The sequence below is a fragment of the Heloderma suspectum genome, chromosome 1 (genome assembly GCF_057233095.1).
Source record: "Heloderma suspectum isolate Gila_16-S chromosome 1, 16-S_ref, whole genome shotgun sequence".
Classification (NCBI taxonomy): domain Eukaryota; kingdom Metazoa; phylum Chordata; class Lepidosauria; order Squamata; family Helodermatidae; genus Heloderma; species Heloderma suspectum.
In genome coordinates, this window is record NC_139458.1 from 119,915,853 (window position 1) to 119,938,381 (window position 22,529).

Here is a 22,529-nt window from a genome sequence, read left to right on the forward strand (position 1 = left end):
CTGTTCCAAAGGACTGGAGATCCCTTCAAAACAGTGCTGGAGGTCTGCAGGGGGGAGGGGAAATTGGAAAAATCACCTCATTGACGGAAGCCTCCATTTGATCAAATGGTCTTTCGTCAGCAAAGGGACACCCTTAGATACAACCCATGACAAGCCAAAACTAAAAAAAAAAGGGGGGGATGATATACAAAGATTATACAGAATGCAGTTGGCTTTATTGCTTAATTTATGCATCATTGTTTCGCCTTCCAACAGCTTGACTGGGGGAGAATCTGTCCCTGTTCCAGGTTCAAGAAGTTGATGGGGAGAAGAGCACTGCAAGATGTGAAACGGGTCTGGGAGAGAGCCATACTTAAAAAAAAACAACTTGCAGGTTCCTTACTCCTTGAGAAATAAGTAACCCAGAGGCGTCTACATTATCAGAGAGACCTCTGGGATGGCCTCACATTTTCCAGCAGAGGTATACTTGCAGTTAGGACACAGTGCACAGCTCTCCCTGTGCCAGATTGTGCCGGCAAAGTGTGGTTCTGCTTCTTACCTTTCAGCCCTCCCTCCTGATGAAAAGTGGTCCTTGCACCTTAAATCTCTTCCTGGCACAGGACCAGGATAGTGGGGGCTAAAAAATGTCAGTATGGAGTAGGGATGTACGAAAGTCACTTACCTTTTCGAAGGGTGACATTCGCGGTGGTGGGGAGGCGCTCCGTCCCTCCCCCCGAAATTCTCTCCGGCTGGCTCCGCGGAGATTCCACAGAGCTGCCAGCCGGGGCCGCCCACAGCCAGACATCCAGCCGCTGGGCAGCCTGCACAGGGACGCAAATGGCGGCTGCCGTAGCCGCCACCATTTGCGTCCCTGTATTTTTGCCGTGATAGGCTACCTAAATATTTACGTAGCCTATCACAGCAAAAAAAGAAAAAGGGAACGCAAATGGCGGCCACTACGCCATTTGCGCCCCTCTCTTTTGTCATAATAGGCTACGTAAATATTTACGTAGCCTATCACGTGGCAAAAAAAAGGGGAATGCAAATGGTGGCCGCCGTAGCCGCCGCCATTTGCGTTCCCTTATTTTTGCCCGTGATAGGCTATGTAAATACTTATGTAGCCTATCACGGCTTCTGCAGGGATGCAAATAGCGTCCCTGCATTAGCCGTGATGGGCTACGTAAATACTTACGTAGCCTATCACGGCTATATGGAAGAAGTAAATGGCGGCCGCACACGTGTACGCCATTCGCAATGCAGCGCGGACGGCAGCAGGTAGGTGCTCCGTTCCAGGCCCATTTCGCAGGGGGGGGGCAGGGGCTTCGTTCCGCCACGGATTGCGGGGGGCTGAACACACTGGCATTCAGCCTCACCAAGGTCCATGGTGGAATTCTCTCACATCCCTAGTATGGAGGCAGTCTACTAACTGGCCAACCCTGCTTTAAAAATATAGTAAAAAACCAACAACACAATTTTGTTATATACAGTCAGGGCCAGAAATATTGGGACAAGGATAACTGTTTTGGCAGTTGGCCTCCGTACACCACCACACTGAAGTTGAAAGGAAACACACCCAGATGGGAGTGAAGTCAGGACTTTCAGCTGTCATTCAAGGGGTTTGACAAAAGAGGGGCACTAACCATTCAGGAAGGACAGCCAGTGGCATACACATACCTCCATCGTTGGTGGCTCATAAGTAATGGAACAAACCAACATCATTTCAAACTTAAGGATCGCCTTCAATACCTGGATGAAAATCCTTTGCAGTCAATGGCTGCCTGAAGTCTGGAACCCATGGACACGACCAAATGCAGAGTTTCTTCCCTCGGGATGCTTTGCCAGGCCTTTACTGCAGCTGCCTTCAGCTGCTGCTTGTTTGTGGGTCCTTCTGCCTTCAGTCTTGTCTTCAGTAAGTGAAAAGCTCTATTGGGTTGAGATCAGGTGACTGACTTGGCCATCGAAGAACATCCCACTTCTTTGCCTGGAGAAACTCTTGGGTAGCTTTTGTGTATGTTTTGGGTCATTATCCATCTGCAACATGAAGCGGCGTCCTATCAGTTTGGCAGCATTCAGCTGAATCTGAGCAGAAAGTATAGCCCTATACACTTCAGAATTCATCCTGCTGCTCTTATCAGCAGTCAGGTCATCAATAAACACCAGTGACCCGGTTCCATTGGCAGCCATACATGCCCATGCCATAACACTGCCTCCACCATTTTTTTTCAGATGATGTGGTATGCTTTGGATCATGAGCTGTTCCTATCCTTCTCCATATTTTTCTCTTCCAATCATTCTGGTACAAGTTAATCTTGGTTTCATCAGTCCAAAGACTCTTATTCCAGAACTGGGCAGGCTTTTTTAGGTGTTTGCTGCCAAAAGCTAATTTGGCCTTTTGGTTCTTGAGCGTTACCAGTGGTTTGCACCTTGTTGTGAAGCCTCTGTATTTACATTCATAAAGCCGTCTCTTGACTGTAGATGTTGACAATGACATGCCTACCCCCTCAAGAGCATTCTTGACCTGGCTAGATGTTGTGAAAGGGTTCCTCTTCACCATGAGCAGAATTCTGTGGTCATCTACTTTAGTTGTCTTCCATGGTCTGCCAGGCCTTTTGCTGTTGCTGAGCTTGCCAGTTAATTCCCTCTTTTTCAGGATGTTCCAAACTGTTGTGTTGGCCATTCCCAATGTTTTTGCTATCTCTCTGATGGGTTTTTGTTGTTTCCTCAGCCTAACGATGGCCTCCTTCACTCACATGGACACCTCTTTGGACCTCATGTTGGGGAGTTCCAGCGAACAACTACCAAATGCAAATGTAACATTCAGAAACACCTCCAGGCTTTTTATATGCTTGACTGGTCATGGGGTACCCAGGAAACAGGCCACACCTGGCCATGAAGCTGCTTGTCAGCCATTCGTTCCATTACTTATGAGCCACCAACGATGGGGGGAGGGGTGTATGCCACGGGCTGTACTTCCTGAATGGTTAGTGCCCCGCTTTTGTCAAACCCCTTGAATTACAGCTGAAAGTCCTGACTTCACTCCCATCTGGGTGTGTTTTCTTTCAACTTCAATGTCGTGGTGTACGGAGGCCAACTGCCAAAACAGTTATCCTTGTTCCAATATTTCTGTCCCTGACTGTATAGTTGTTCATGATAGTAGCAGAATGAGATGGTGAAATGGACTGGTACCACTTCAGACTGTAGATGAAACGCACCACTCTACACAATGCAAGTGTATTCCTTGAAAATAGGGACATCAGAATGAAAGTTGATGTGCATGTTCAGGATACTATTCTGTGTTTCAAGCATGAACACCTGCTTTCAATGGGAGGCAAATGAAAAACAAGTGTAGCCCCACAACAACACTGAGGAGATTCTCCCCTGCACACAGCTGACTTCTGTGTGTATAGGGCAATGAGAACGGTGGATGGAGGTGGAGCTAGAATGTTGGTCCTCCCTCCTATACAGCTTGGGCACCGAATGCCTGAGGAGGACTACAGTAACATTCTTAACATTCTGTGCCACTGAATTCTCATGGGTTGTTCCCCCCCCCTCCCGCTCCCTGCTTTATGTTCTTTTTCCTAAAAATGTTTTATGTATCTGCAAACCTGAAGGCTATCACAAATCTGCTAACAGCTCATTCTTGTATGGGGGTGGTACAGTTTTGACTCCAGCTCTGCAACCATGAGAAGGCTCAAATTACAACTGTACTTCACTACTATTTTAAAATTCTATTTTTCTCCTGGTTCCTTCTTCCCCCTTCCATGTCCTTCTAGGATCACTGATAGGGGAGAGAGTAAACATATTGTAATGTACTTTCTTTCCTTTTAACATATTACTGTTCTTTATTTGTATTTTATCTTGTTTTTGTAAACTGCTCTGGAAACTCTGAAAGATAGTATAAATCTTTTAAATAAATAAATACAAATAAATAAGATAAAATTGAATATAAATCTAAACAAATGTTCTTCATAATCAACAGTGTCTAGTGGCCGTAGGATTGCTCCCTAGCTGCACAATAGGGGAAATTTCAGCAGAGGTGCAGCTTGCCATGCCAATGTTACAGGAGTTCAAAAAGCTTCAGACTAATTAAAAGTACTAGTCCTAATGTTAGGAGGCCGCCCTCCCTAATTAAGGCCATAATCCTTTGCAGTCCTTTGCAATCCTTTGGATCAGTGAGTAAGCCCCATCGAACACAGTGGTTCTGAATAAACATGCATAGGACTATGCTACTGGCCTCTTAAATTATTCCTTTCTACCATGTTCTGGTTTTGTTGAGCTGCAACTGGTAAGGGTTGCCAAGTGCTTCTTCCCCAGTTTGTAACCACAATACTACTTACTACAACCAACAAATGACCTACAACCCAATCATACTTACACAAGGAGCCAGCTGGATACAATAGCCAATGATCATATTAAAGTTATGTACAAATGGTAGTTCTATAGTTCCAAACAATGTATCTTCATTTAAATTTTTTCCCATTTATTTTATAGTTTAAGTTGGGTTAGTGGTTCAATTCTTGAAAAATTCTTCATTCTGCAGAACCTATTAAGCTTAATGGTCTGCTATGATTTGTCTATTAAAAAGATTTCTAGGTTGCCCACCAATAAAATGATCAGGGTGGCATACAAGGAAACAGTAGAAACACCAACACAAGTTCACAGCAAAACAAAACACAAAGCAAAACAGTATAAAAAGATGCTGCATAAACATATAGCAGAGATGATAAAACCATTTCAGCCAGCTGACATTCCATACTGGAAGGCCTGAGCAAATAAACACGTCTTTCCCTGGTGCCAAAAACACAATACAGTTAGTGCTAAGCAAGCCTCCCTGGGAAGAGCACCATAACAGGAGTTGCAATTGAAAAGGCCCTGTCTCCAATCACATCCCACCTATTTTCAAACTGTGGAGCAACCCAGAGGAAAGCATCAGATGACAAATTTAGTGTTTGGCAGGATCATGGTATAGAACATGGTTCTTAATTTAATTTAATATACACACACACACACACACACACACATACATACACCGTTCAATAGCCGAAGCTTTAAGTACCCAGCTCCCAAACTGTTTAGAGCTTCATAGGTAAGTATTATGAATTGTGCCCAGATATTAACTGCAATTAATGTAGCTCTTAACAAATGGCGAAGTATGTTCAGTATAACTAACCCCAGTTAATAATCTACCCACTGCATCATATGCTAACTAATTTAGAGATTTCCAGATATAGGTGATCAGACTATTTCTGTCCAGAAAGGTGTAGGTGGTGATTTTTCCCATTTCCCCTCCCCCCTACAGACCTCCAACACTATTTTGAACGGATCCCCAATCCTCCAGAACAGATTTTGGAAGGGGGTCATAGCTGGTTCACTAACCTAAGCCGGTAAAAGGCACTGGATGTTGCATAAGCCAACTGTGCCACCACTCACAGTGTTGGATCCACCAGCACCCCCAAACTATGAGCCTAAGCCATCAGTGGGAATGTGACTATTGATAACAGGGTCAAACCCCAGCTCTCTGACCAGGTCACTTACCAAGAGAACCCCCATCTTATCTGGATTGAGCTTGAGTTTATTTGCTCTTGTCCAGTTTATTACCAACACTACCTTCTGGAATTGACTATCTAAATAGGAACAGTGCTCTTCAAATAGATGTAAATCTCTGTGGATCTACTTCTTCTATGAATGGCTAAGAAAAACTGTATAAAAGATAGTCTATATCCTCTCATAATGATAGAGGTTTCCTTGGAGGGAATCCCTTAAGTATATAATAATTTCCCTGTTCTTTTGAAAACTCCTTCCTTATTATTTATTAGTTAATTTTTTATCCCACTTTTTCCCCAAATATGGTGCATAAGGCTTCATAAAATATTATGGTAGGAAACAAATACCTAAACAACTTGCAGAGGTGAAGGGATCATTTAAGGTTATTGCAAACTTTTAATATAGCTCTAAAGAAAAAATTATTTCAGATTTTGTTATTTCTCTCTTTCAGCTCTTCTCATGCAACATGTCTCCAAGGAACCTTGTTATTTCAGATTTTGTTATTTCTCTCTTTCAGCTCTTCTCATGCAACACGTCCCTAAGGAACCTTCATGTATTCTTGTCTGCAGTTCATGACTCCATAGTTTAAGGAAATAAATCTAGCTTTGTAATATTGTATGGACAACACACCCTGAGTAACGTTTTGATGCAGTATCTTTAACTTAACTTTCAGATTTTTATTCTGCCAATACCTTTTCTTAAAGATTGATATATATTCTGTCTTAAATACGTCACATGAGTAGATCCCCGTTCAGACGATGGGACTTCCTCATCCTCTCCTTCCCACTGCAGCCCCCCAAATCTGCTCCAGATGATCCCCCAGCCCTCCAGAGCAGATTTTAAGGGAAGAGGGAGGGAGGAGAAATCCCTTCCACCAGCGGTTTCTGTTCTGCTGGCAGGAGCACAGTGCTGGATCCAAGCCTCAATTTCCTCCTCTTTAGTAGCTACAGATCATGCTAAAGAAATAAATGTATTTTTAAACAATCTTTGTCTTGATAATTAATCTGAAGATTAATAGTTTTGATATAGATGTGTTAACCAAACTGTACTCAACTTGTACATAGTCTGGGTAGTGGTTGTATTGCCTACAACTAGTGAATTTTGGATAGTCTCATTTTTACCCTGGACATGTATAATTTTTTCTAAAATGTTTCTATTGTTTCTGCATCTAAGTTGATCAATGAAGTGAAGAGAGGAGTTCAGCTATTCTCTTTTAAATGGTGTGGAACATCTATCCAGATACTGACAATGGAAGAAAGGTGGGGTGTAAATGTAATGATAAATTAAAATATGGCAAGGGGCTATAGCTTGGGGCAGAGCGTAAGGTTTGCATGCAGAAGTTCCCAGGTTTAATCCCTGACATGTCCAGGTAGGGCTGCAAAGGATCCCTGTCTGAAACACTAGAGAGCCACTGCCAGACAATACTAAGCTAGATGGACCAATGATCTCACTCAGTATAAGGCAGGTTCATATAGTTATATATAACATCAGCATGTTCAAATGAAGGATTCAACATGCCAGTGCTGTATGTTGACTTTGTCAAAGTACGCGAATTGGACCTTCACTTCTACAACACAAAGTGGCAGAACGTATGCAACATATACATAATGACACAAAATCCTGCCACAGAGAACAATGGAATGTGGTGGGTAGAAGACAAAATTCCTTGGGAGAAAAAGATCCAATACAAAGATATGTGGGATATATAGTATCAAACCACAGAGAAAATCTAGAGAAAATGTGAATTCTGCTGTTTTCCCTGAAAGCAAGTATAAAAGCTTCCATCTGGATTTGTCCCTTCCTCTTTTCCATGCCCAGCATAACATACAAATGCATAAAGACAAAAAGTAGGGAATGCACTGTGAAGTGAATCTATAGATAAGCCTTGATTCCTGCTGAATCAAAACTTCAACTATGGCCTGTTTGTTTTGGACTGATGGCAGAGGCAACATATTTTCTGTTTTATAGTTATATTGAACGATCAAGTTTCTTTTCCTTCTCTGCATCTGTTCTTTACTACATAAATGCAACATTGTCTGCAACTACTGAATTTTAATGTAGAGATTTCTGAATATAGGATTACAGAGATTTCATAAATACATTATGTTCCACTAAACAACTGTAGATTATATTTTCATTCTTCCATATAAGCATGCTTCTGTTCTTATTAGTTGTTACTCCAAATAAAACTGCACACAGAAGCCATTCTCTTATGTCTGTTCCCTAATGCACAACATCTTTACTATCTGGTGAGATCTTTTGATAAGGCTACCTAATGAGGCCTTTGAAAGGAAACATTTAAGACAGAAAGTCAGCATCATATGCAAGTGCAGTTTAACTTGTATCTTAATAATTTTGCCCTCTTCCATTTACAACCACATCATCTTCCTTAATTCTATAGCCTTGAAACTATCGCTCCAGAAACTGGTCGCATTTGTATTAGAAAAGGCACAAGAATAAAAACATACATTTTATATATTCAGTATCAAAAGTATACTACAACTTCAGTATCAAAAGGATAGTAAGTAGGACCAGTCAGGTCAACTACAAGCTGTCTCATATTACAAAGTGACTACATATCTGAAAAGCAGTCTAAAGGAGAAAGCTTTGTTGTTGTGTGTGTTGTGTATTTTATGCCATTATGTGCCTTGTTTTTTATATTTTATATACTGTATTTCAATGGTTTTTAATTTTTGTGAACCACCCAGACAGCTTCGGCTATGAGGCGGTATAGAAATATAATAAATGAAATGAAATAAGCATCAAAATTTTAAAAATGCAAATATATATATATAAACAAACATATAAAGCCATGAGAGTCAAATACCAACAAGTAAAATCAGTTAAGCTGTTCAACCATCCAAGTAAACTGAGATACTTGCCATTTAACTTTTTGGCTCTTATAAGTAACAAATATGGTCCCATATAGCTTGTGTCCACAAAAACAATTTCCACTAGTGGAAGAAAAGAAGAGGTGAGGAATTCTACTGCAATTCCTGTAAAGGCTCATGGAAACATTATAGAGTTATGTGTTTTTGTTTTAACATTAATGTCACCCATGGAATAACACTGGTGATAATCTTGCTGGCTGGATAAACACTTTCCACAAGAGCTGTTCCTTTACCATCTGTGGTACCCAAGGGCCTTCGGCCATAAAAGCATTATCCTACCTGCCACAGCAGTTATTACCATGGCAAATTACTGGTATGACGCTTGATCACATAAACGTCAATGACATGCCAGCAGCATTCACAACTACTGTCAAACGTGCTTGTGTATAGGTGATCCCCGTGAGTATGTGTCTCCATGTTAACTTGCCTAAGGATGCTGAACTCATAATTTTTAGGCCCCATACAAACCAAAGCGGTGGAAATCTGCCTGAGAAATTCAGCCGTGGAACTACTTTCTATCTTTCGATATCATGCGATTAGCTGGACGACCCAGCCTTTTGTGTGTCAAAAATTCCTGCTACGCAAGGCCGAAGAATGGGGAGGGAGGGAGAGAGAGATACCAGTCCCCTACTGCCCTATTTCCGACAACACAGCTAGTAGGACGTCTCCTTATCTACTCAACTGTCTCCTTCCCAGAACTGGAGCCATAATCAGGCAGCTTCTCCTTGGCGCCACCTTAATTGGTTGGCCTTCGCGCCCTCAGGGCTGCAAACCAAGCAGCACAGCCCCCTCATTCATTCCTTCCCCTACAGAGGCTGTGGGGCTTAGTGAAAAGGTCCCAAGCAAACGGAGGAGGGAGGGAAGGAGCGGGAAGAGAAAGAAAACAGGCAAACCGAAGGAGACGATATGTATTTTGCGAGCAAGGGACGAGGCGCTGGGAACCAGAGAGGAAGCGAGGCCTCAGCGACGGGAAAGCAGAACAGGCGACCGCAAAGCGGAGCCAAGCTGACGCTGGGATGCAAGCCGTCAGAGGAAGCTCCCCGCCAGCCAAGTCCCCTTTCGGCGGCGAGGGACGCCTCACGGGTTTCTCTCTTACACACGTACCGGCTGACCCTCGTAGTCGAGAACACAAGCCCCGTCCCGCGCGCCCTTTTCCCTCACCTCAGCGCGCCTCCATCCCGAAGTACCAGCCGCCGCCGCCGCCACTGCTGCAGCCATTTTCCGTCGTCCTCCCCGCGGAGAAAGTTGCAGGCAAGCTCGAAGCCGCCACCCCCCCCCCGTCTCCTCCTCCACCCCCCCCCCGTCTCCTCCTCCACCTCCTCCTCCTCCTCCTCCTCCTCCTCCTTCTTCCCCGCCTCTTTCGCTCTCCGCGGTGGGCTGGCTGTTGCTGCCGCCTGTGTGCACTTCCGGCCTTTAGCAAGGAGAGGCAGACCGAGAGGGAAGAGAGTAGGCGGAGCAGGAGGGCGGGTTGAGCGCCGGGAAGGGGGGCGGTTGTTCCTCTGAGGTGGTGGTTGTTGAGGATGTCTCCCAGCAGCAAGTTGACTTGACTGGGACTGGTCATGAGAAACCAGCCCTCGCTGCGAAGAGGGAAAAAAGGCGGAGAAAGTAATTCCACACAAACACAGTTGCTCAGCCTTGCTTTCTCTCGACAGTGAGGACTGGGTGTCCCTAATTATGTCAGCCTGCCTTAGGACATCCAGGCAGGTCTGGCCCTAACCCTTAGGCAGAGGGAGGCAGCCATCTCAGGCAGCTGATTTTTAGTGACATGTAAGGGCAGTTCCTTCTTGCTCCTTGGGAGGAAAGCTATGGCAAACCTAGACAGCATAGTAAGAAGCAGAGGCATCACCTTGCCGACAAAGGTCCGTCTAATCAAAGCTATGGTTTTCCCAGTAGCAACGTATGGCTGTGAGAGCTGGACTATAAGGAAGGCTGAGTGCCGAAGAATCGATGCTTTCGAACTGTGGTGCTGGAGAAGACTCTTACGAGTCCCCGGGACTGCAAGGAGGTCAAATCAGTCCATCCTAAAGGAAATCAACCCTGAGTGCTCCTTAGAAGGACAGATACTAGAGCTGAAGCTCAAATATTTTGGCCACCTAATGCGAAGAGAAAACTCTGGAAAAGACCCTGATGCTGGGAAAGACTGAAGGCAAAAGGAGAAGGGGATGGCAGAGGATGAGCTGGCTAGATAGCATCACGGATGCAATGAATATGGACTTGAGCACACTCCGGGAGAGAGCGCAGGACAGGAAGGCCTGGCGTGCTATGGTCCATGGGGTCATGAAGAGTCGGACACGACTGAACAACAACAACAATTTTTAATTGCCAAAGAATGGGATAGGTGCTTCTGGGATTTTTTTTTAATCTCAGGTGCCAAAGTAGCTTGGGTGGTCTAGGGTACTAAGTACATTGTTGTGTGTGTGTGGGGGGGTGGCATTTGCTGCTCTACCAGATGTAGAGCACCATGGCCCTGGTGTGGAGGTAGTGGTTGCTCCTGCAAGGAGAACTCCTTATGCATCCTCTCCCATTGGCAGCATGGTGGAGAGGATTGGGTTTATTTGACTCAATCTCTGTCCCCACACTACTCAGAGGGAGAACACGAGTGAGATGAGGGGGCTGCTTCTTCCATGACCACTCTTTTATGGTGCAACCCATGCAACCTGTGAGAGCAGGCAAGCAAAGGCTGTTGCTTGCACATTCTAGGTAGCACAACCCACCCAGTCCTCCCCACCATGCTGACCAGTGAAAAAGAGCAACTGGGTAGTTCTTGGAGCAGCTGCTGCCTCCACACAATCACTCAGCCTTTCTCTTGTGAGCAAGAATTGGGCAAGGGATGGTTGCCACTGCCTTTGATAGCTCACTTGCCCTCTCCCTCTGGAAGGCTCTACCTGCTCATTCACTTGCACTCCCTCTCTCTTTGGGCAGTGCAGCAGGAAGGACTGGGCCCAGCAGTACCATTCAGAGGGGACAATTGATCAAACAGAAGAGGTGGCTTCTCCTTGAAGAAACAGCCACTTGATCCTCTGGCTCACTCACCCTTTCTCATTGGGCAATACAGTGTGGTGTGTGTGTTTGTGTGTATGGAATTGATCTCTGTGGGCTCAATCCCTATTTCCATATCACCTAGACCTGAAAGCTTCTCCAAAATGGAATTAGGGCCTCTGACTGAAAGAGGTTCAACACCCCTGACCTAGAGGGAGAGGAGAGGTGAATGTGTAAAGAGACACAGTGGATATTTCTTTCATGACTAGCCCTCTGTGCTGCACTGACCAGAGAGAGAGACAAGTAGGGCACAGGTACCTGCTTGCACTCTCTCTGGGCAGCATTACTGGCCCAACCCTCCCTGTCAGGGTGCCCAAAGAGGGTAAGCAAGAGAGAGGTAGGAGCAGATGATGCTGCCTTTTTTTTTTGCTTACATGTTCTCCCTGTCACACACCCCTCAACAGCAGAACTCAGAAGTGTTCCATGGGGCTTATTGGTGGTGGTGGGGTGTCCTTCTCTCCTCCTTGTTTCCAGCTTTTGACAGGGGAAGGGAAGATATACTGTTAACCATTTGGTTTCCACATTTCCTTCAAAATAAAATTTACTTAATCTAGTATGTCGTTTGGTGCTGAGTTGCAGACCAATTCGGATTTTTAAAAGTTAGAAACAAGCTTTCAAGTTATATAGAATTCTTCATCACATGGATTTCTCTCACATGGGATTGCCTACTTCTCTCTCCCCCTCACCCACCCAAATTCCTGTCTTTAATAGCTGTGTGACAAGCAGAAATCCAGCCAGTGATTTTTTGCCCTTTCTGTAGAAGGCTGAATTTTATCTTGTCACATGGCTCTTAAAGACACACAAGAGAGAAAAATGTTTACAACCCGTCTCACACGCCACCTTAAGTTGTTGCGTCATTCTCTGTGCATGTACTTTAATTGCCCTAGGAAGTTTCTGAATACTGACTGGGGTGTGATGTCACCTGAACAATGCCCCCTTCTCACATCCTCCTGCCACATGGGTCAGTGAGCATGTATGAGGCAAACTTCTCAGATGACTCTTATTAGAAAGGTCTGTGGGAGCATCACCCTTTTGTTCTGTCAGGGTGACAGTACCTTTTAACAGCTGTGTGACAGTCAGAAATTCAACAGGTAACATTCATCTCCATGCTTGGAAAAGCCTCATCTTTTATTTCTGTTTGTCACACAGTTGCTTAAAGGTGTAGGATTCCCACCAGGAAAAGGACCAAAACAACAACAGTGACAACTAAAGGCTTGCCAGTACTCATCCCATGGCAGCCAGCATAATTCAAGAATTTCCTTCATCTCCAAAATATTAGAACAGTGATTAATCACTTCTAACTAGAACTTAAACATTTTGGCCTGAAGTGGAGTGGTAACTCTGGTATGGGAATTTACTTAAAAGGTACAGCCTAAACATTAGTCGCTTTCCACAGGAATCAAAAACCCCTCCCACTCCTAATCTCACTGGCTGCTTCCTTTAATGGGTGGTGGCAAACAGCAATGGGGTGACTGAGAGGGGTTGGATTTCATGCTCAGTTCCCAGACAACGTGACTTTTGTTCTTGACGTGCTGTTTGTGGCAGTGTCTACGATCACCATGTTGGGACCAGGCTGAGGATGTCACCCACAGCAGAAAGGACGACATGATGATCATTTGTTCCTGAACCATCAATCCATATTCCATGCGGGCCGGGAAATAATCTATTTTGGTGTTATCACACAAGCAAAGAGAACTATATCATTGGGGGAAATAGTAGGATACTGCCTTTACAGATCTGATTGTTGAGCTTGGATCACACAATAATCATTCTGTTTCTAAACTAACACAGTTTTCTTGAAACACAACCCAGAAATCTTTGTTTAGTTGGCACTGGTTAAATGATTAATGGACAAATTAACTTGTACCAAAAACAGGTTTCTATAGTGTCATGTTAAAATGTCATATCCATATCAAGTAAGAGTGGGAGAGTAAGCTATTAATCATCACTTCCGCTTCCTATCATTAGATCTAAGTAAGAATGTTGTGAATTACTGGAAACTTGCACAACAAAAATGTGAGCTGGAATGCACTTGCAGGAACACTGAACTTTTATCATATGCTGTGGGAAAGAAAGCACTGATTGTACCCAAGGAGAAATAAAACAAAGAAAGACAAATAAAGTGACACTGGTAAAAAGAATGGTAGTGACATACTGATTCAAAAGTGCATTTTATATTTTCAGTTGCTGTAGGCAAATGACTATAGATGCCACTATTATATAGTGTAAGTTTAATATAAATGGTAGGAATACTTCAAAGACTCTCAGTGATAATTATTTAGAGGAAAAAGCGGAAGGAAAAAAATAGATTGTCAATTGAATTTGTCTATACAGTTTTTGAACAAATCTGCCTGTTAATAGCCTCAGGTCCAATTTTGTCTCCCATGACTGACTGGCAAAACTTAAAACAAAAAACATTTATTTTCTAGTCACCATATAATGCGAAAGTTATAATTTAACTACTTTTACTAAATGATAAAGTTACACTGATGTAAGCCAGCCATTTGTCTTGGGTATTGGAATCCAAGTCAGAGCATCCCTGACAGATGGCTGTCCAGCCTCATCTTGAATGCCTCCAGTGTGGGAGAGCCCACCATCTCCCTAGGTAATTGGTTCCATTGTCGTATTGCTCTAACAGTCAGGAAGTTTCTCCTGATGTTCAGCCGGAATCTGGCTTCCTGTAACTTGAGCCCATTATTCTGTGTCCTGCATTCTGGGATGATCGAGAAGAGATCCTGGCTTTCCTCTCTGTGACAACCTTTCAAGTACTTGAAGAGCGCTGTCCTATCTCCCCTCAGTCTTCTCTTCTCCAGGCTAAACATGCCCAATTCTTTCAGTCTCTCTTCACAGGGCTTTGTTTTGTTTCCTGACCATCTTTGTTGCCCTCCTCTGAACCCTCCCCAGTTTGTCTGCATCCTTCTTAAAGTGTGGTGCCCAGAACTGGACACAGTACTCCAGATGAGGTCTAACCAGTGCTGAGTAGAGGAGAACTAGTACTTCCTGGGATTTGGAAGCTATGCTTCTGTTAATGCAGCCCAAAAGAGCATTTGCCTTTTCTGCAGCCACATCACATTGTTGGCTCATATTCAGCTTGTGATCGACAACAATTCTGAGATCCTTCTCGCTTGTAGTGTGGTTGAGCCACGTATCCCCCATCTTGTAACTGTGCATTTGGTTTCTTTTTTCTAGGTGCAGAACTTGGCATTTATCCCTATTAAATGTCATTCTGTTGTTTTCTGCCCAGCGCTCCAGTCTATCCAGATCACTTTGAATTTTGTTTCTGTCTTCCAAAGTATTAGCTATCCCGTCATCTGCACATTTGATCAGCTTTCCCTGCACCTCCTACTCCAAGTCATTAAGAAAAATGTTGAAGAGCACTTGGCCCAGGACTGAGCCCTACAGTACCCTGCTCGTTACCTCTCCCCAGTTTGAGAAGATCCCATTGATAAGCACTCTCTGAGTCCGATTCTGTAGCCAACTGTGGATCCACTGGATCATTGTTTCATCTAGCCCACTTTGAGCTAGTTTGCTTATCAGGATATCATGGGGCACTTTGTCGAAAGCTTTGCTGAAGTCGAGGTATATTATGTCTACAGCATTCCCACAGTCCACAAGAGAGGTTACTTGATCAAAAAATGAGATCAGATTTGCCTGGCAGGATTTGTTCTTGACAAATCCATGTTGGCTTTGAGTAATCATGGCATTGTTTTCAAGGTGCTTACAGGTGGATTGCTTTATAATCTGCTCCAGAATTTTCCCAGGGATGGATGTCAGGCTGACTGGTCTGTAGTTCCCAGGTTCCTCCTTTTTACCCTTTTTGAAGATAGGGGCAACATTAGCCCTCCTCCAGTCATCTGGCACTTCACCTGTCCTCCATGATTTCTCAAAGATAATAGACAGTGATTCTGAGAGCTCTTCTACCAGTTCCTTGATTACTAGGATGCAGTTCATCTGGCCCTGGAGATTTGAACCATTCAAAGTAATTAGGTGTTCCTTAACCATATGCCTATCGATCTCAAGCTGCAATCCTGCCCCTTCAGCCTGTACTTCGCCTTTACCAGGGGGATCATAGACCATGTTTTGGGAGAAGACTGAGCCAAAGTCGGAATTGAGCACCTCTGCCTTTTCTTTGTCTGTTATCATTTTGCTATCCTTATTTAATAGCTGAACCACCATTTCTTTCCTCTGTCTTTTACTATGCATGTAGCTGAAGAAAGCCTATTTGTTGTTTTTAGCATCCCTCGCTAACCTCAGCTCGTTCTCAGCTTTAGCCTTCCTGACGCCATCCCTGCAATTCTGTGCCACCTGCCTGTACTCTTCCTTTGTTACTTGGCCTTCTTTCCACTTACTGTATGTGCCTTTTTTGTTTTCAGGTCATCTCTAAGCTTTTTGTGAAGCCACACTGGCTTCTTCTGTTGTCTTCCACCTTTTCTTCTTGTTGGAATGGGTTGTGATTGTGCCTTGAGAATTTCCTTTTTTAAAAGCTCCCACCCATCTTGGACTCTTTTTCTCGTTCGAGTCGCTTGCCATGGGACCTTACTGATCATTGTTCTGAGTTTATTAAAATCAGCTTTCCTCAAATCCAGGGTACACATTTGACTACGCTCAGCTTTTGCTTCCCTTAGAACCAAGAACTCAAGTACAACATGGTCGCTTTCCCCCAGAATTCCTGTAACTGCTACTTTATCCACGAAATCACCTCTGTTGGTTAGGATCAAGTCAAGGATAGCCAGTCCTCTAGTTCCTTCCTCTACCTTCTGCAGGAGGAAGTTATTCACCACACAAGTCCGGAATTTCCTGGAGGGGCCATGTTTTGCAGAATTTGTCTCCCAACAAATATCGGGGAAATTGAAGTCCCCCATTACCACTACATCATGATTCCTTGAAACATTGGCTATTTGCTTTTCAAAAGTTTCATCCTCATATTCTCCTTGATAGGGTGGCCAGTAGTAGACTCTGACCACCAGGTTACTTTTATTCTTTGCTCCATTTATTTTGAGCCAGATGCTCTCGATGGGGATACCAAGCTCATCCTCCTGTATTTCTGTGCAGAGATATGTATTTTTCACATACAGTGCAACCCCACCTCTCTTTTTCTTCCTCCTGTTCTTTTTGAACAAGTTATATCCTTCAATTGCTGTATTCCAGTCATGAGAGTCATCCCACCAAGTCTCAGTTACACCTATCAAGTCATAATTTCCCTCTTGTATTAAGAGGACTAGCTGTATCTTGTGGCAGGGTTAGCCCTAGGGCCTGTTTTCAATTGCCCTATTCACATCTATCAGCAAATCTTGAGTTAATTAATTATGTGCACATTAATTAACCAATGATTTCTTGCGTTGTGTGCTGCATGTGTAACACTTCCACTTTGCATAATCAACCCTCAATCGGCTTGATTGGAGGTTGTTGCGTGACATGTGAACCCGGACACTAGGGGTTATTCATGGGTTAAACAACCCAAAGTTAACCTAAGAACTATTTGCATGTGCCATGTGACCTGGCAAATCATGGGTTAATTAAACTGTATAGTCACGATTTGCCACTATTACGTGTGAACTAAGAATTCTGCCCTTAAAAATGTGATGTGAAATTATAATAAAGTTCTAGATATATACTGAATATTATAACTCTGCAGAGAATGGTGCATATCTCATGCAAATCAGTTACATTTTGTCTGCAAATATTGTGATCTGTCAGGATGTTCAACTTTGATCAAGTGATTAATTTTTAAGGAGGCTTGCAATAACAGGGTATTTAAATAGAGTATTATGATGCAAACCTCTGCATATTTAGACAGAAAAAAGTCATAATTGCTTGGAGCCGTAGGACTCTTTTTTTTGTCTAAATATGCAGAGGATTGCACCCTTATTGTCTCATTGATATTAATTTGAGTATACAGACAACACAATCCATGTTTATTCAGATGTATGTGGCACTGTGTTCAATGTAGCTTACTCCTAGCTATGTGTGCAGAGAACTGTAACCTGTGCAACTAAAAATAATAACATACAGAAGTTTTATAACATTTGTGAGTTAAAAATATATAATAATATTAACATTTGGGTGCCATAATTCTCAAATGGCACTATACAACACTGATTTGTCTAAACGCAGTTTAGGGCGCAATCCTAAGTAGACAGGCAGCCGCCTCCAACCTTGGAGGCGACTGCCTATCCAAAGCAAGGCAGGAGAGGCATGGGGGGATCGTTCCCTCCATGCCTCTCATGCCTTGATCTTTTCCACTAGACAGCCATTTTCGGATGTCTCCGGTAAGGGGGGGGGGCAGCCAGGAGAGGAAGCTGCTGTATGACACATAGGAGGTGTTGTATGCACAGCTCAGCTCTCCCTGCCCCGGAATACCCCCCAGCCCCACCCCTTTTTAGTAGCTCCGCACTCGTCTTCTGAGCATGGAGGATGGGGCTTCTCCACACTGCCTCAGAGGCAGCGCGGACGAGGGGGGAGGTCGGATTTCTGGGAACCAACCTCAGAGGGCTCCGAGGTTGGTTCCCAGAATAGAGCATATCCTATGGCCTGCTAGACAGTGTCTAGTGGCCATAGGATTGCTCTCTTAATATACTATACATATTTGGGGACAGTGTTAGGACAAACACTGTCTCCAGTTTTAGGACAAACAGAGAGCTTCAGCTATTGGGTGGTATAGAAATGAAATAAATGAAATAATAAAATAAACACAAAATAATTTTCAGAAAACGAGTGATTTTTAGGGAAGACTGGGCTGCATAGAGCAGGGGGATGGGCTCGATGGCCTTCTAGGCCCCTTCCATCCCTACTATTCTATGATTCTAGACAGAGAGTGGTGAAGGATGGCTAATTGCTTGCAACACTTCCTCTGGAATTGTCTCAAAATAGGTGGATTCTCATTTGCATAATACTATGGATTTTTAAAATAGATTTTACATTGTATGAATGGCTGTGAGAGCTGAACTATAAGGAATGCTGAGCGCCGAAGAATTGATGCCTTTGAACTGTGGTGCTGGAAAAGACTCTTACGAGTCCCCTGGACTGCAAGGAGGTCAAATCAGTCAATCCTAAAGGAAATCAACCCTGACTGCTCATTGGAAGGACAGATGCTGAAGCTGAAGCTCAAATATTTTGGCTACCTAATGCAAAGAAAAAACTCCCTGGAAAAGACCCTGATGCTGGGAAAGATTGAAGGCAAAAGGAGAAGGGGACGGCAGAGGATGAGATGGCTAGATAGCATCACCGATGCAATGAATATGAACTTGAGCACACTCCGGGAGAGAGCGGAGGACAGGAAGGCCTGGCGTGCTATGGTCCATGGGGTCACGAAAAGTCGGACACGACTTAACAACTGAACAACAACAAAACATTGTATGAAGTAGTATTTGATGTATACAACCCACTATTAGAGATGAGAAATTCATGGACCCTCATCCTTTTCACTAACAGTATATGGAAAAATCTGTGAAGATGTGCTGCCTTCCCTCCCATAATTATTTAAATTATTTTATGCCACTTTTCTTTTAAATAATATTCAAAGCAGCTCTCAAAGGTAATAACATATAATAAGAACATTATTTAGGGGAGCAATCCTGTCTAGAGGGCCATAGGATATGCTGTTTTCCGGGAACTGACCTCGGAGCCCATGCTTGGAGGCTGCGTGGAGAAGAGGAGCATGGAGTGACTGAAGAGGGGCGGGACTGGGGGCGTTCCGCGGCGGGGAGAGCGGAGCTGCGTGTATGACACATCCAATGTATCGTACAGCAGCATCCTCTCTCGGTCAGCCCCTCCATGGCTAGCCAGCCAAAAATATCTGTCTAGCGGAAAATAGCAGGGCAGGAGAGGCGCAGAGGGAACGTTCCCCCCCCCCCGTGCCTCTCCTGCCCTGCTTTGGATAGGCGGTCGCCTCTGCGTTCAGAGGCGGCCACCTATCTTGATAGGATTGCTCCCTAGATCTCTCGGTATTTGAGCCATTTATAAATAATAGCAAAATATACAATTAATGAGAATTCTAGCCATGTTTACCACTCTATACCTGAATGTATCTCCAGCCATATATCTGCTGTTATCCATATATCTAAATAATCATCCTTACGACTTTGATGAATGTAGGAGATATGCTCAAATGTAGCAAGAGCAGTAAGATCTTCAGTCCATTGAGTGATAGATGGTGGGTGTTTTTCCTGCCAAGCTTGGACTACAAGTCTCTTTGCAACTGTAAAGGCTGTCCGTACCCACTTTTGCTGACCATATGTTAATCACCACATCACAGGGATGTAATTTAAAAGTGTATATACATCCGCTATTATCACAGATTTTTAAGAACAAAATTTATGCAAGCAATGACTTCCAGTGAGAAAGAAGCTACTACAGGACACACCCACATCAAATACCTCAGTGAGGCATTGTCCTCATTACATCGTCAGCATTTGGCAGACCTAGCCAGTTTCCTCTTAGCAAGGCTCTATGGGGTCCAATATACATGAAATATAATTTTTTTGTTGGATCAGTCTCAATTTAAATCTACAGAAATAGTACATATGGAAGCTAAGGCAACTTTCTATTGATTAAACTGTATAGAGTATTCCAGTTCCTTATTCCATTCGTCTCTGACCTTCTGAACATCGACTTTACTACATTCTAAATTATTTTTATAGACAGATTTCGTAGGTTTAGCTTTCTGTAAGGATCTGATTAATTCCTCCAACAATGGAGGAGGCGCTGAAGCACTCATCGCTGATGGGCCATATATAGACTCCCACAAAAGTTGAAGGTGAATATACTGCCAACTAGTCCTAGATGATACATGACATCTAAGGGAGCAATCCTATGGCCACTAGACACTGTCTAGAGGACCACAGTATTGTTTGGTTTCTGGGAACTGCACTGCCTGCCCCTTTCCCTGCCCCCTCGTAGCTGGCGCGGTTCTCTCCGGGCCAGGTATGTCTCTGTGCTTGGAAACAGCATGGAGATGGGGAAAGGGGGTGGTCCCAGGGGTGGGGAGGGGAGGAGACCATGGAAGCTGCTTTACATAGCTTTGTATCGGGTTTCTGGGTCCCTTCCCTCCCACTCCCTGAAGCCGCACCTAAATGCAGGGCTGCCAGAGCATGGAGGAGAGTATCCCCTCCGTGCTCCAGCTGCCCTGCATAGGATAGTTGACAGCCTCCAATTTCAGAGGCTGGTGACTGTCGAGATAGGATTGCACCCTAATCCACAATACTGAAAATGGTAGGAATTAATAATCCAAACCTATTTGTTGATCTAAAGTATAAATTCCATTATCGGCCCAACTCCTCCACATAAAAGGTTGTCTCTCTATTTTCAAAACTGGATTTTCCCTTAACATTAGTTTAGCATGAGAATATGGATCAAAGTGGAGCTGGCAAGTCATGGCATTCCAAGTCTCTCTTGCTAAGATTGTTGGTGGTGCCATTACTTTCTTTTGAATATACCTATATTCTAATGCCATCTAGCCAGAAAGGGTTGCCGAAAAATATTTCCCCCTTCCTTGTGTCCCTCCCCCTTTTTTTTTATTTTCCCTGTATCAAATGAGATGTTAATGATTACTGTATATTGAGATGATTTCCCCCTTTGGGGGGGTACTTTTTTCTGTTGTTGTTACTGTTCTGTTGCAAATAAAAAGATTAATGAGAGAGAGAGAGAGAGAGAGAGAGAGAGAGAAAGAGATGCTATAGGAACATAAGTGTCCAAGATAGGGTGGCCATGTGTCCTCTTTTACAGAGAACAGCCATCTTTTTGAAGGGCTGCCAGAGGACTGTCCTCTGTTTGAAGGGCTGTCTTGTCCAGTTCCGGTTTAAAGATAAAGAACTATAACTGTTGCCTGTCAATGGTTAGTACCTGAATAGCAGACTGAACAGGCAGGCACACAGGTTACCTGGTCACAGTCTTCCACACTATGGTGGGATGCACTGTATTTTGATTTAAATTATATTATTTATAAAGTTGCATCTCTCTATGAATTAGCATATGCAATCTACTGTCCGCTTTTTGGGTGATGGATGGTCCTCTTTTTTTTGGTAATTCACAAGTAGGGATGTTAGAGAATTCTGCCATGGACTCCAGTGAGGCCGGAAAAGAATTGCCCCCCCCCGGACTCCGTGGCAGAACGGAGCAATCCCCACCACCACCCCATGAAATTTTCCCGGGACAGACCCTACCTGGTGTCGGCCGGTCTGGTCCGTCTGCTGCCTGGGTCTGCAGCCGCGAATGGCTGCCCCGGTCTGCGGCCGCCATTTGCCTCCCTACTTTAGCCGTGATAGGCTACGTAAGTATTTGCGTAGCCTATCACGGTGAAGAGCAGGGACACAAATAGCGTCTGCTACGCCATTTGCATCCCTGCCTTTTGCTGTGATAGGCTACATAAATATATACATAGCTGTGCCCTTTGCCGTGATAGGCTATGTAAATATATACGTAGCCTATCACGGCTAACACAGGGACGCAAATGGCGTCCGCTAGGCCGGACACCATTTGCGGCCACAGCCCGGCAGTGGATGGAAGTCCGGCTGCGGGCGAGTCCAGCCGGCAGCTCTGCAAACTTGCCACGGAGCAGAGCCAGCTGGGGAGGATTCTGGGGGGAGGAACGGATTGCCTCCCCCCCCCCGCGGATGCCCCGGACCAGAACGGGGTAAGTAATCCATACACCCCTATTCACAAGTGACCACCCTAGTTCAAAGTTATATCTTTTTACCAGCTCATATTTGTTATTTAATCTTTTATTGTTTACTAGCTATAGCCCCATCAAGTCTGATAGGTAGGAAAGGGTGGATGAAGAATACCAGTTGTTGTTATTGTTTATTTTTATCCTGCCTTTCCCCCAATACTGGGACTCAAGGAGGCTGTACAACATTAAAAACGTGTACAGTTAAAACATGTAAACAGAAATATACTAAAGTTAAAAATATAATTACATCATCAATAATATTAAAATTATATAAAATTTTAGAATTTATTTTTTATTTTTTTATTTATTTATTACATTTATATCCCACCTTTTTTCCTCCAAGGAACTCAAGGTGGCGTACATAATCCTCCTCCTCTCCATTTTATCCTCACAACAACAACCCTGTGAGG

General features: G+C 43.9%; 1 protein-coding gene across 1 annotated transcript in view; it reads right to left on the minus strand.

The window, feature by feature from the left end:
• Positions 1–9,679, minus strand: part of PIK3C2A (phosphatidylinositol-4-phosphate 3-kinase catalytic subunit type 2 alpha) — a 78,115-nt gene extending 68,436 nt beyond the window's left edge. The window contains exon 1 of the mRNA XM_084855030.1: positions 9,576–9,679. The gene's annotated coding sequence lies outside the window, so the exon portion shown is untranslated. The remainder of the gene's footprint in view (positions 1–9,575) is intronic.
• Between the last annotated feature and the right edge of the window lie 12,850 nt (positions 9,680–22,529).